The 13,927-nt window shown below is 40.9% G+C and overlaps 1 non-coding gene across 1 annotated transcript; it reads right to left on the bottom strand.

Annotated features, from left to right (window-relative positions):
* Nucleotides 1–1,471: 1,471 nt before the first annotated feature.
* Nucleotides 1,472–1,577, bottom strand: LOC145573375 (small nucleolar RNA R71). The gene has a single exon (XR_014097419.1). It is a non-coding gene; the product is annotated as a small nucleolar RNA R71 (small nucleolar RNA).
* Nucleotides 1,578–13,927: the final 12,350 nt, after the last annotated feature.

Here is a 13,927-nt window from a genome sequence, read left to right on the forward strand (position 1 = left end):
GGCGCTCCTCATTGTGGAGCGGGCGCTCCTCATTGTGGAGCGGGCGCTCCTCGCTTGGAATCCGTTTTCTTTTCACGGATTTTCCTATGTGTTTCGGGGAGTATAAATACTTCCCCTTTAGGTCTTTTAGAAACAGAGAACAGTAGCCTAGTTTTCAAAAACCTCTCTTAGTTTGAACATTCCTTTTAATTAATTTAGCTTAGTTTTCATCAAATCAAATCATTGTATTAGTGAAATTCAAGAATTATTCTCAAAGTTTCAACTTTTGAAGCTTCAATTAGTAATTTCTCCAACCTTTTCCTACTTAATTTCATATTTTATTTGGTATTTGCATGTTATTTAAATCTTCTTAGTTCTTGGTAATTTGTTATTGGATGATAGTTATTTCAATTGTTAACCACTTTTCCCAAATTATTGAAGTAGTTAGAACCCTAGTTGTTGATTGCATGTTGATAAACATGAGTTGTGAGTAGTCTTCTTGCTAAGGGTTGGGTGAAGCTCAACCTTTTGGGTTAGTTATGCAAATGTGGGAGAAACATTGATGTTTGTATTGCAATTAAATTGATTATATGAGATTGCTTGTTAGTTCTTCATGATAGGATTAGCTACCCTTGACTTAGGAGCTTGATAGCATGATATGCCTAATTTGACATGGAAGTGTAAATTGAGTATGTCATTACTTATTGCAATTTGATTATGTATCATCTATTGTAGACTAATGAGGAATCTAAGTTTAGTAGTGTGAGTTGTTTTCTTATTGCATGAGGTTGATTTTACATATAGTCCTTACTATATCTTGTCTATTTTACTCCTCGTTTGTCTAATTGCCTTGGTTGAGTGGATCCCATTCCCTAGTCTCTTTAATCCATTGATTTAGAACCATAGTTTGTTTGTCTACTTGACGAACCCCAAATTCACCATTGACTTCGAATTAGCTTAAGTGTTAAGATCTTTAGCAACCATATCCCGTTCCTTGTGGACCGAACTCTTACTTGTCATTATGCTTGGTTTGTAAGGTGTTTGTTAATAAATGTGTTTGATTGAGTGTGGAATGAACGACCGTTCTAACGCCCATCAAAATGGCGCCGTTGCCGGGGAACGGTGTTGTTGATTGCTAATTGATTACTTGAGTCTAGTTCACCATAAAACACAAAAATTCCAAAAAGATTATTTCTTTTTGGCTACACTTGTAGCCTTGGTGCGATGATAAATTTGATTGAAAGGAGGCAATATAGTGGAGCAAAACATGAGAGCCCTCTTGCACACTTGAACGAGTTTGAAAAATATTGCAACACAATCAAGGTGAATGGGGTAACTCAAGAGTTTGTGAGACTAAAGCTATTTCCTTTTTCTTTGATAGGAAGGGCTCTTGAATGGCTTGAGAAGGAGGTGAGGCCTAACTCCTTGAGAACTTGGGACGAGGTCACCACGGCTTTCTTAGGGAGATTCTATTCTCAAAAGAAGACGGCCGAGGCAAGGGCTTTGATCCAAGGCTTCCGTCAAAGGGCTAGTGAAACCATATATGAGGCATGGGAACGATACAAGGAATATCAAAGGGAGTGCCCTCACCATGGCATTCCGTCATATCAAGTGCTTCAAATTTTCTATGGGGGCTTAAGCCCACAAGGAAAGACTAGCTTGGATGCGGGAGCGGGTGGCCCGATTATGAATAAAACGGAGGAGCAAGTCATCGAGATAATTGAGGATGTGGTGAGACACCACATGGATTGGCAAGAAGGAGAGAGGGAGTCTTTAAGCAAAGGAGGAAATGCGGTCTACTCCGTCGATCACCTCAACGCCATCAATAATTTGACATCTCAAATAGCCAACCTTGGCAAGGAGATGACATCTATCAAGGCAAAACTAGAGACTTCCACTTCACAACAAGAGCATCCCTCCCAATCTAAGGGGAGATGTATGAATTCTAACTCTTCTCCTTCTACATCTAATAATATGCCACATGGGTGTTTGTTTTGTGAAAATTGTGGGTCATATGACCATGATACCTCTTCTTGTAATTATGATTCCCAACCCCAATCCCATTATGAAGAGGGTAATGATAATGAAAATGAACAAGTCAATGCTTTGTCTTATGATAATAGACCTAGGAATGACAATCAAAGATATTTACCACCTAATCGAAGGGAACAAGGGGGAAATGCTTATAACAAAAGAGGAAATGATTATGATTACCATAACCAAAACCAATGGGGTAATAGGAACCAAAGGGACCAAAATCCCCAAGGTAACTACAACCAACAAGGTGGTTATGGTAACCATAACCATAATAATCAAGGGAATTATGGGAATCAAGGCCAATATCACCAAAGGGGGAACTGTAATAATAGGAATAATTGGAACAACAATAACAATAGAGGTTTTTCTAATCAAAATGCTTCCAATTCAAATGTGAGAGGTAATAGAGCTCCCCAAGATAACTATTATTCCCAAGCACCACCTAGTAAGTCCAATCTAGAGGAAATGATGGAAAGTCAAACCAAAATGTTCAACACTTTCATGGCCACGAGTGACAAGAAGTTTAATGAAGTAATGACTCATAATAAAATGCTTGAAACTCAAATTTCACAATTGGCCAATGCTTTGAAGGAAGGGGCTAGCACTTCTAAACTTCCACCCCAAGGACTAGATCCTAAGAGGCCCGTTAATGCCATATCTACTAGGAGTGGGAAGGTGTTGGAAGAGAGTGCTCCTAAGAAAAGTAATGAGAGAGTGAACATGAGTGAGCCTCCCCTTGAGAGTGATTGTGAGCAAGAAAAAGAGAAAAATCAAGAGAGTGAAAGAGAAAAAGAATGTGAGAAAGAAAAAGAGTGCGAAAGAGAGAATGATTTTGAAAAGGAGAGTGAAGAGAAAAGAAAAAAAGAGAGGGAAACAAACAATTGCAAAAGCTACCATATCCTCATAAATTTGTTAGAAACAAATTAGATGTGCAATTTGGAAAGTTTCTTGAGACATTGAAGCAAATTCATCTTTCAATTCCTTTTACCGATGCTATCAAGCAAATGCCTAATTATGCTAGGTTTTTAAAAGACATTTTGAGTGGAAGGAGAAAGTGTGAATTGGTTGAAACGGTGAATCTCACCGAGAATTGTAGTGCAATTATCATGAACAAGATGCCACCCAAATTGAAAGACCCCGGCAACTTTTCTATCCCATGTGCAATATACAAGATGCAAATTGATAATGCTTTGTGTGACCTAGGGGCTAGTGTTAGCCTAATTCCATACTCGGTATACCAAAGACTTGGGATAGGGGAACTTCTACCCACCAACATCACCCTACAATTGGCCGATCGCTCTATTAAATTCCCAAAGGGTAAGGTAGAGGATGTTCCTCTAAGGGTGGGGAAGTTTGTAATCCCGGTGGATATTGTTGTGTTAGAGATGGACGAAGATGTTAACATTCCAATAATTCTAGGAAGACCTTTTCTTGCTACTTCGGGTGCTTTAATAGATGTTAAAAGTGCTAAAATTTCACTAAAAGTAGGAGATGAGGTAATAGAATTTGACTTGAATGAGAGTATGAAATATCCAAGATCTAATCTTGATAATTGCATGATGATTGATACTATTGATTTTATTGTAACTTCTATGCATGAGCACTTGCTCACTACTAACGATGCCCTTGAGAATATCCTTTTGAACAAGGAAAAGATAGGTGACCAAAGCAAAGAGATGGCATTGTATGAAGAGATGCTTGAAGGAAGTACGGAATCAAGCGATGAGCAAGTGTGCATGGGAATCACAACACATGATGCATTAGAAGTAGCTACCTCAAGAGAAGGTAAGGGTGTTCCAATGGTAGAGTTGAAACCTCTACCATCACACCTAAGGTATGAGTTTTTGGGCCCCAATTCAACTTTTCCGGTTATTGTGAATTCTTCTTTGAACAAGTGCCAAACTAAAATGTTATGTGGTGTTTTGAGAGACCACCAAGGTGCTTTAGGCTATACCATAGATAACCTCAAAGGTATTAGTCCCGCTTTATGTATGCACCACATAACACTTGAGGAGGGTGCTAAGCCTTCCATTGAAAGGCAAAGGAAACTCAATCCTCAAATGGGGGAGGTGGTGAAGAAAGAAATCACCAAACTCCTTGATGCCGGCATCATCTTCCCCATTTCGAGTTCTAAATGGGTTTCCCCCGTTCATGTGGTCCCTAAAAAGGGAGGAATGACCGTAGTTGAAAATGAGAATGGTGATCTCATTTCAACTAGAACGGTGATCGGTTGGAGGATGTGCATAGACTATAGACGTCTAAATGCATCCACCAACAAGGATCATTTTCCTTTCCCTTTTATCGACCAAATGCTTGAAAGACTAACCACGCACAAGTATTATTGCTTTCTTGATGGTTATTCGGGTTTCTTTCAAATCCCTATAAACCCGGATGACCAAGAGAAAACAACTTTTACTTGTCCCTATGGAACTTTTGCATATAGGAGGATGCCCTTCGGGCTTTGCAACGCACCGGCAACCTTCCAAAGATGCATGATGAGTATTTTTGGGGACATGCTTGAAGCCGAAATGGAAGTTTTCATGGATGATTTCTCGGTAGGGGGCCTTTCATTCGAGGATTGTTTGTCCAACTTGGGCAAGTGCTTGGCAAGATGTGAGAAGGTCAATTTGGTTTTGAATTGGGAAAAATGCCACTTTATGGTGGAAGAGGGAATTGTCCTTGGTCACAAGATTTCAAGCAAGGGGATTGAGGTCGACAAGGCCAAAGTTGAAGTGATAGAGAAGCTACCGCCACCAATCAATGTGAGAGGAGTAAGGTCATTTTTGGGGCATGCCGGGTTTTATAGAAGATTCATCAAGGATTTCTCACAAATTGCTAGACCCCTAAATGCTCTTCTTTAAAAGGATGCCATCTTTATTTTTGATGAAAAGTGTCTCCAAGCTTTCAACAAATTAAAGGAGGCTTTAATCTCAACTCCAATTGTGCAAGGGCCAAGATGGGATTTGCCAATTGAACTTATGTGCGATGCAAGTGATGTTGCGATTGGAGGAGTATTGGGGCAAAGGGTAGAGAAGAAGCTTCACGTGATTTACTACATGTCTAAGACCTTGAATGAAGCTCAACGGAACTACACCACAACGGAGAAAGAGTTTCTTGCCGTGGTTCATGCTTTTGAGAAGTTTTGGAACTACCTCATTGGTTCCAAAACTATTGTTTATACCGATCACGCAGCCATTAGGTACCTTATTGCAAAGAAAGAATCCAAGCCACGTCTTCTTCGGTGGGTCCTATCCCTCCAACAATTTGATGTTGAAATCCGTGATAAAAAGGGGGCCGAGAATGTGGTTGCGGACCATCTTTCCCGACTAGAGAATGTGCAAGCTAGCGATGATGAAATCCCTATATGTGATGAATTGAGAGATGATGTGCTTTACATCTTGAATGAAAAGGAGCTTTCTTGGTTCGCCGACTTGGTGAACTACTTGGCTTGTGGAGAATGCCCACCCGATTTCTCCAAGAATCAAAGGAAGAAGTTAAAAAGGGAAGCAAGACATTATGTATGGGATGATCCCATTCTCTACAAACGAGGAGTAGATGGTTTGCTCCGTAGGTGTGTCCCGGATGAAAAAGTGCAAGGAGTGCTCAAGATGTGCCATTCCGATCCATGTGGAGGGCATATGGGAGCCAACAAAACTGCATTGAAAATCTTGCATAGCGGTTTGTGGTGGCCTCACATCTTCAAGGACGCTTGGGGATTTGTGAAGACTTGTGACCGGTGTCAACGAACCGGCAACATATCCAAGCGCAATGAGATGCCCCAACAACCGATTCTTGAGCTTGAGGTATTTGATGTATGGGGTATGGATTTCATGGGGCCATTCCCAAATTCTCATGGAAATCAATACATCCTTGTGGCGGTCGACTATGTATCAAAATGGGTGGAAGCCATTGCCTCCCCAACTAATGACCACAAGGTTGTCATGAAGATGTTCAAAAAAGTCATATTTCCAAGATTCGGTATTCCAAGGGCGGTGGTGAGTGACAATGGTTCACATTTTGTTCATAGTGCTTTTCAAAAGATGCTAAGAAATCACGGGGTCCACCAAAGATTCGGCCTTACCTATCATCCACAAACAAGTGGACAAGCGGAAGTGTCTAACCGTCAAATAAAGCTAATCCTCGAGAAGACGGTTGCTAAGAATAGGAAGGATTGGTCGGAAAATCTTGATGACGCTCTATGGGCATATAGAACGGCGTACAAGACCCCAATAGGCAAAACTCCATACCGTCTAGTGTATGGAAAATCTTGTCATCTACCGGTGGAGCTTGAGCACCGGACCCAATGGGCGATCAAGAAGATTAATTTCGACTTGGCTAGCGCGGGAGAGCAAAGATGGCTTGATTTGCATGAGCTTGAAGAGCTAAGGTTGGAAGCCTATGAGTATGCTAGCAACTATAAGAATCGCACTGAGGATTGCCACGACCGGAACATTGAAAAGAAAGCATTTTTAAAAGCCGATAAGGTACTCCTCTACAATTCTAGGATGAAATTGTTTCCCAGGAAACTTTTATCAAGGTGGAGTGGACCTTTTGTTGTCAAGGAAGTGTTTCCTCATGGAGCCGTGGAAGTTTGGGATACGGACGGCAAGAGATCTTTCAAGGTGAATGGGCATCGCCTCAAGCTTTACTACGAGGGTGCTCATGTGGGTGTTTTAGAATCAACTCAATGTAATCTTACCTCCTGAGTGTGGAGGTCGTCAAGCTATCGACGTTAAAGAAGCGCTTCCGGGAGGCAACCCGAGTAAAAAAAATAAGAAAAAAAAAGAGAGAGAGAAGAGAGAGTCAAGAAAATAAAAGGAGTGAAAAATAAAACAATGAATGAGAGAAGAAAAGAATATGAGTGTTGGGAATATCTGATTTTGGCCAATATTGTTGAATTTATGTTCTTGTTGTTTTGATATAGGAACTTGAAGCAAAAAGAGCCGAAGAAAACAAAGCAGGAAGTTGTTAACAGGTAGGAGCGGGCGCTCCAACACAACTGCGCGCCCGCTCCAAGCTTAATGGAAGAAATAGAAGGCTTCAAGACTGGTAGGAGCGGGCGCTCCTGAGAAACTACACGCCCGCTCCTGACTGTCTGTACAAAACAGGAACTTCAGGCAACTTTAGGAGCGGGCGCTCCAGAACACCTGCACGCCCGCTCCAAATGTCAAGTAAAACAGGCAGGAACTCAATTTCAGCTAGGAGCGGGCGCTCCATCCTCTCTGCACGCCCGCTCCAAGTTTGGTCAAAACAGGCAGGAACTCTATTTCAGTTAGGAGCGGGCGCTCCAACCTCTCTGCACGCCCGCTCCAAACTGGGTAAAAAGCTGGCAGAAACTCCACTTCGATAAGGAGCGGGCGCTCCAACTCACATGCACGCCCGCTCCAAATGTCAAGCAAAACTGGCAGGAACTCAACTTCGGTTTGGAGCGGGCGCTCCATACTCTCTGCACGCCCGCTCCAAGCTGGATCAGAATATGGCAGTGTCGCAATTTCGATTAGGAGCGGGCGCTCCATCCTCTCTGCACGCCCGCTCCAAGCTGGTTTTAAATTGGCAGGAAGTCTGTCACGGTTAAGAGCGGGCGCTCCAACCCCTCTGCACGCCCACTCCTACCTGTCCGGGTAAAAAAAAAAGGGAACTTTTCTCTCTTTTTATCACTTTTCCCCTCATTCCTCACCACTCATTCAAACATTCATACTCTCTCTCCTCCTTCCCATCTACTTCTCTCTCTAAAAACCTCATATTCTCCAACTTCACTCTTCAATTTCATCATCAAATCTCAATATTTTTCACTAAAAATTCACAAAATCCTCTTCTCCACTAAATTCTCTATCCAACAACACAAAATTTACACAAATTTGAGCACGAAAATTTCAAACCCTAGAGCACCACCATTTAAAATCAAAGGAGAAATTGGATCTTTTCAAGGAATTGGGGCAAAGGAAGCAAGAATCAAGCAAAACTTGGAAGATCTAGAGTATTTTCATACTCTAGTTGGTAAATTCTACTTCCCTACTTCACTTTCCCTCCTCAAGTTTTTCAAATTTGTTTATTTCATAAACATTGTGTAATTAGTTGCATGATTTGATGATTACAAACAAATATGGTTCCTAATTGAAAATGGTTGGTGGAAAATTGTGATTGATTGTTGGAATAGTGAAATTGTGGAGATTTTGTGCATGTGATTGGTTTGAACTTGAAGTTCATTGTTGATTGTGAAATTGTGTGTTGGAAAATCCTTGTTGGTTGTGTGGAATTATTATTGAATTGTGAGCGGGTACCTTGGATTAATTTGGGGGTTTGAAGTTAAGGAGGTTGTGTTTATTGCATTTTGGTGTTTGTGTGAGGTGTTTTGAGTGAACCCTTTTTTATTCCTTATTCCAAATTTGTCAAAATGGTGCTAAGATTATTTGGAGGTGCGGGAGGAAAGAAAAGAAAGACTTCCGGAATCCAAATACCCAAAAACCAAAACCAAAGCTAAACACAAAACCAAGACAATGCTCCTCCTCCCATTAGAATTCCCAAAAAATTCAAAAAGTATCACTCCGAGCTTTCAAAACGAAAAATCCTTCCTACAAGATTTTACGACCAAACAACTTGCCATCTCTTAGGTATAGATGAAGGAATTCGGCGAGTGGCCGATAATTTCGGATGGTTAAACTTCCTCAAGAAGAGGGAGCTAACCTACGAATCGATCACTCTCGAGTTCCTTTCAACCCTAACCATGCGCCGAATCAATGGTGAGGGAGAGCCTCTTGAGTGTTAAATTAAGTTTAGACTTTTCAATCAAGAAAAGACTCTAACCTTAACTCGCCTCAATGAAATATTTGAGTGGCCCGTGTATAATCAAATAGACAACCCCGATAGTTTCTACCTTTCTAGCTACGAAGAGCAAAATTGGTGGAATATTATTGCGGGGTATCCTAATTTCACAACCCGGTCTAGCCATGCTAGCGACATTGTCCACCCCATACTCCGTATATTCATGAGAATTATGGGGTACGCTTGTTTCTCGAAACAAGATCTCGGGAAGCTAACAAAAGAGGAGATCAAATGCCTCTTTATAGCTTCCCGATTTGAGGGGGACCTTGAGGGTAATGTGAATATGGGATACTTGTTTATCCAAAGGTGCCTTGATATTAAGAGGAGTACGGAGTTGAGAGGGGAGATAAAATGTGGTGGCATGATCACAATAATTTCCAAGGCTTTGGGTTTCACTGATTGGGTTGAGCAATTAACCCCGGTGAACGGGTCCAATGTCCTTGACCTTGCCGGACTTGCCTCAATGCAAATGCTTATGGAACTCCGTGGCCATGTCACCACATACTCTTGGTTGGTCAAGGGTAAGCACCGTTGCATTCTCCCTAATGCGGCGGTAATGAACACCGTGGGGAACACTTGGCAAGTGCCAATTGAGCCACTCCCCGCGAATGTTCCCAACCTTGACCAACCATCTCAACCTCGTCGCCATAGTATTTCTACCGCTCCTAGATTTTTCGACGGCTCCTCTTCTTCTTCTTCTTCCTCCTTCGACCTTGAATTGGCCTTTCACCACCTAAATCTTTCCAACCAAAGAATCCTTCAAGAAAATGAATATCAAAGTTATGTGTCTCAAATGACCTATCAAAACCAAGTTGAGAGGGGAGACTTTCTCCCCTATGTCAACTATCCTAACCGCCCCGTTCAAGAGGGGCCGGTTGCGGGTTGGAACAACAACCAACCCACCTACTCTTATTGGCAAAGACCTCGTAGCTCCGTTTTAGAGCAACGATCCTTCCCTCCCTACGATTATACACAACCCGGGGGTTGTGATTTTAGGGGGGACCCTTCATATTACCACGTCCCCGAGACATGTGGTAATATGACTCCCGAGGAGATCGATAACCACCCCCAAAGGGGATACTTTGGGTTCCCACCCGGGTACAATGGTGGTTGGGGCACTAGTGATGCACCGGACTACGGTCATTACCGTAGTTGCCCCAACTATGATCTCCCTCCCTACGTGGATCAACCTTCCTTTTCCGGCAATGTAGACCTCAACTATAACTACATGCCATCGCCTCCTAGGGAGGATGATCGGGAGTAGCCTTTAGATATTTGTTTTTACCGTTCCCTTCTCTTCTTTTCCCATCATGTGTAACACCGAGGACGGTGTCGAATTCTAGCTTGGGGGGGGGAGATGTTTCTCATTGTGTCCATCTATCGTGGGAACGGTAATCAAATGTCTAGCTTGGGGGAAGTCTTGGGGTCTTTGTGTCTAGGGTAGTTTTCGGTTTTGATAGGAGATGTGCTTTCTTGTGATGCTTTTTGTGCTATGTATGGAGAAGTTTAAGTTTGTATGTGGAATGTTTGGCATGAAAGGCTTAGTCTAGCCTTTGGGATTTGTGGTAGGATTCATATGGTATTATGTTCTAGTTTGCATGCCTATTTTAGGTTGGTTGTTGCCCTTTTCACGTTTTTATGGCATGCCTAGGCTAGAACAATTGCATATTGATGTTTTTTTTTTCTCACTTCTCCTTATGTGTGTGCTATTTGGAGCATCTTATCTATGGCTTTGATATGATTATGCTTTGGTTGGTTTGCTTGTTGGTTGGTATCATGGTTGATTGGCATTGTCCTTGGTCTTTCTTGATGATGAATTTTGATGATGATTTGTGTGGATTTATGATGATGGTTTCCCTTAATATCCAAATTTCTTTTTCTTATCCTCTAACCCCTCTAACATCCAAATTCCCTAATATCCAAAACCCTAATATCCAAATTCTTTAATTAGTTTTCCTTTCCCCCAATTTCAGCTTTCTAAAAAAAACATAAATAAATAAATAAAAATTTATGAGCTAAAAAAAAAAAAGCTTGGGGGGATTAGATAAGTGGTTTATTTGACCACTTATTGTGTCAATTTAAACCCGATTTCGTGATCATTTCCCCTCTTTCTAACCCAATTTTGAATGAAAATGTTTTGTCTCCGCTTTCCCCCTCTTGGTTTGTGTTTGTCCACGTTTTGCAGGTCTATGGACTCAATTTGGCAAGCTTTCAGTGCTTGAATTGTGTTTAAGACAAGAGGATTAAAGATTGGAGAGGGCGCTCCAGGGGAGCGGGCGTGCACCTCTCATGGAGCGGGCGCTCCTCGACTTTAGCTACATTCTGCCCAAATTCGGAGTCTGTTAGGAGCGGGCGTGCTCCTCACCAGGAGCGGGCGCTCCTCCCTTTGAAGTTGAATCTGCCCATGCTGCTGGAACAGGGGAGCGGGCGTGCATCATGTGAGGAGCGGGCGCTCCTCCCTGACACTTTCAAATCTGACTTTTCATTGAAGCATTCTGAAGAGGGCGTGCAGCCGAAAGGAGCGGGCGCTCCTAGCTTAGGAGCGGGCGCTCCTCATTGTGGAGCGGGCGCTCCTCGCTGGGAATCCGTTTTCTTTTGACGGATTTTCCTATGTGTTTCGGGGAATATAAATACTTCCCCTTTAGGTCTTTTAGAAACAGAGAATAGTAGCCTAGTTTTCAAAAACCTCTCTTAGTTTGAACATTCCTTTTAATTAATTTAGCTTAGTTTTCATCAAATCAAATCATTGTATTAGTGAAATTAAAGAATTATTCTCAAAGTTTGGCAATTTGTATTCAACTTTTGAAGCTTCAATTAGTAATTTCTCCAACCTTTTCCTACTTAATTTCAGATTTTATTTGGTATTTGCATGTTATTTAAATCTTCTTAGTTCTTGGTAATTTGTTATTGGATGATAGTTATTTCAATTGTTAACCACATTTCCCAAATTATTAAAGTAGTTAGAACCCTAATTGTTGATTGCATGTTGATAAACATGAGTTGTGAGTAGTCTTCTTGCTAAGGGTTGGGTGAAGCTCAACCTTTTGGGTTAGTTATGCAAATGTGGGAGAAACATTGATGTTTGTATTGCAATTAAATTGATTATATGAGATTGCTTGTTAGTTCTTCATGATAGGATTAGCTACCCTTGACTTAGGAGCTTGATAGCATGATATGCCTAATTTGACATGGAAGTGTAAATTGAGTATGTCATTACTTATTGCAATTTGATTATGTATCATCTATTGCTAGACTAATGAGGAATCTAAGTTTAGTAGTGTGAGTTGTTTTCTTATTGCATGAGGTTGATTTTACATATAGTCCTTGCTATATCTTGTCTATTTTACTCCCCGTTTGTCTAATTGCCTTGGTTGAGTGGATCCCATTCCCTAGTCTCTTTAATCCATTGATTTAGAACCATAGTTTGTTTGTCTACTTGACGAACCCCAAATTCACCATTGACTTCGAATTAGCTTAAGTGTTAAGATCTTTAGCAACCATATCCCGTTCCTTGTGGACCGAACTCTTACTTGTCATTATGCTTGGTTTGTAAGGTGTTTGTTAATAAATGTGTTTGATTGAGTGTGGAATGAGCGACCGTTCTAACGCCCATCAGAGTTCCACATGAACTAATTAGTGACTAGGGATCTCAATTCAAAGCAGAAGTTGAGACCCTCTTAGCTCGTTATACAATAAAACATCATCATTCATCTCCATATAGGCCTCAAATGAACGGAGCTGTAGAATTGGCAAATAAAAACATAACAGTCATCATTAAGAAAATGGCAGAAAATTATAAAGACTGGCCGAACAAACTACACTTCGCCCTATGGGGTTATAGAATATCCACACGAACATCAATAGGGGTAACTCCATACTCCTTAGTTTTCGGAATGGACGCAGTTCACCATTTGAACTAGAAATACCATCCCTACGCATCATACTCGAAAGTAAGCTACCGGAAGTTGAATGGGTACGATCAAGGTATGAAGAGCTTTTATTTCTCGACGAACGACGATTAAAAGCTTTGCATCATGTACAAGTCTACTAACGACGCATCGCGCCGCACTTTAACAAAAGGGTACGACCCCGAAATATTAAAGAAAGTGACTTTGTACTAAAAGAGGTTAGGGGTCCACCAACCGATCCAAGAGGGAAATTCAAACCTAATTGGATAGGACCATACCGCGTAATTGAAATTCTATCAGGAGGAGCTGTCAAATTAATGGATATTGGTGGCGATGAAATCCGTCAATTAATAAACATTGATCGACTTAAAAAATATTACATATGAAAAATCCGGATAAACTCGTTCATTCGTTCACAATCATGTCTTTTAGCACTCAAATAAAGATCTTAAGTGTTATGCACTTTACCGAATCACATGGTAAAGCTCATAGCACTTGGGGGGACAATAAAAAAACACATACCATCCAAAGTGTTTAGATGTTTTCGAACATTAAGAAAAATTCTTCACACTTGGGGGGGAGGTAATACAGGTGTCGCACGCGACTAAATCAGTTGCGCGCGGATGTCGCGCGCAACAAAATCAGTTGCGCGCGACAGGCACGCGCAACCTTGGATGTTGTGCGCGCCACCTGATGACGGACTACGAACCCAGAATTTTACGCTTGAATAAATTTTTGATTTTTACTAGTGATAAAATGAGGGAATCTTTTCATTTCAAACTTTATGTATACTCGGAAAACAAAAATTAAACTTTGATTTAAGTTATTAAACAAAGTTTGATTAATTTTTCATTTAAATTCTACAAGAAGAATTAAAGAAAAATTACAAAAAAAAATATACAATAAATAACTTTTGCAAAAGAACTACGCAAAGACCTAATTTCATAATACGACTACGTAGGCAATCTTTATGATTCGGTCATATAAAAAAAGCTCTTTTTATTCCAATCAAAGTTAAAAAAAAAAAACATTATAGAATTAGATAATAAATAAAAAAAACATAGTAGTGATTACACTTTATTCAAAACAAAATAAACTACTAATATTGTGTAACACTCTAAGGTTGTACTATGTCCTCAATCGTCACAGTTGACGGAGGAGTAGTTTCCATCGCAGTGCTT

Source organism: Chenopodium album, chromosome 12 (assembly GCF_948465745.1).
Source record: "Chenopodium album chromosome 12, dcCheAlbu1.1, whole genome shotgun sequence".
Classification (NCBI taxonomy): domain Eukaryota; kingdom Viridiplantae; phylum Streptophyta; class Magnoliopsida; order Caryophyllales; family Amaranthaceae; genus Chenopodium; species Chenopodium album.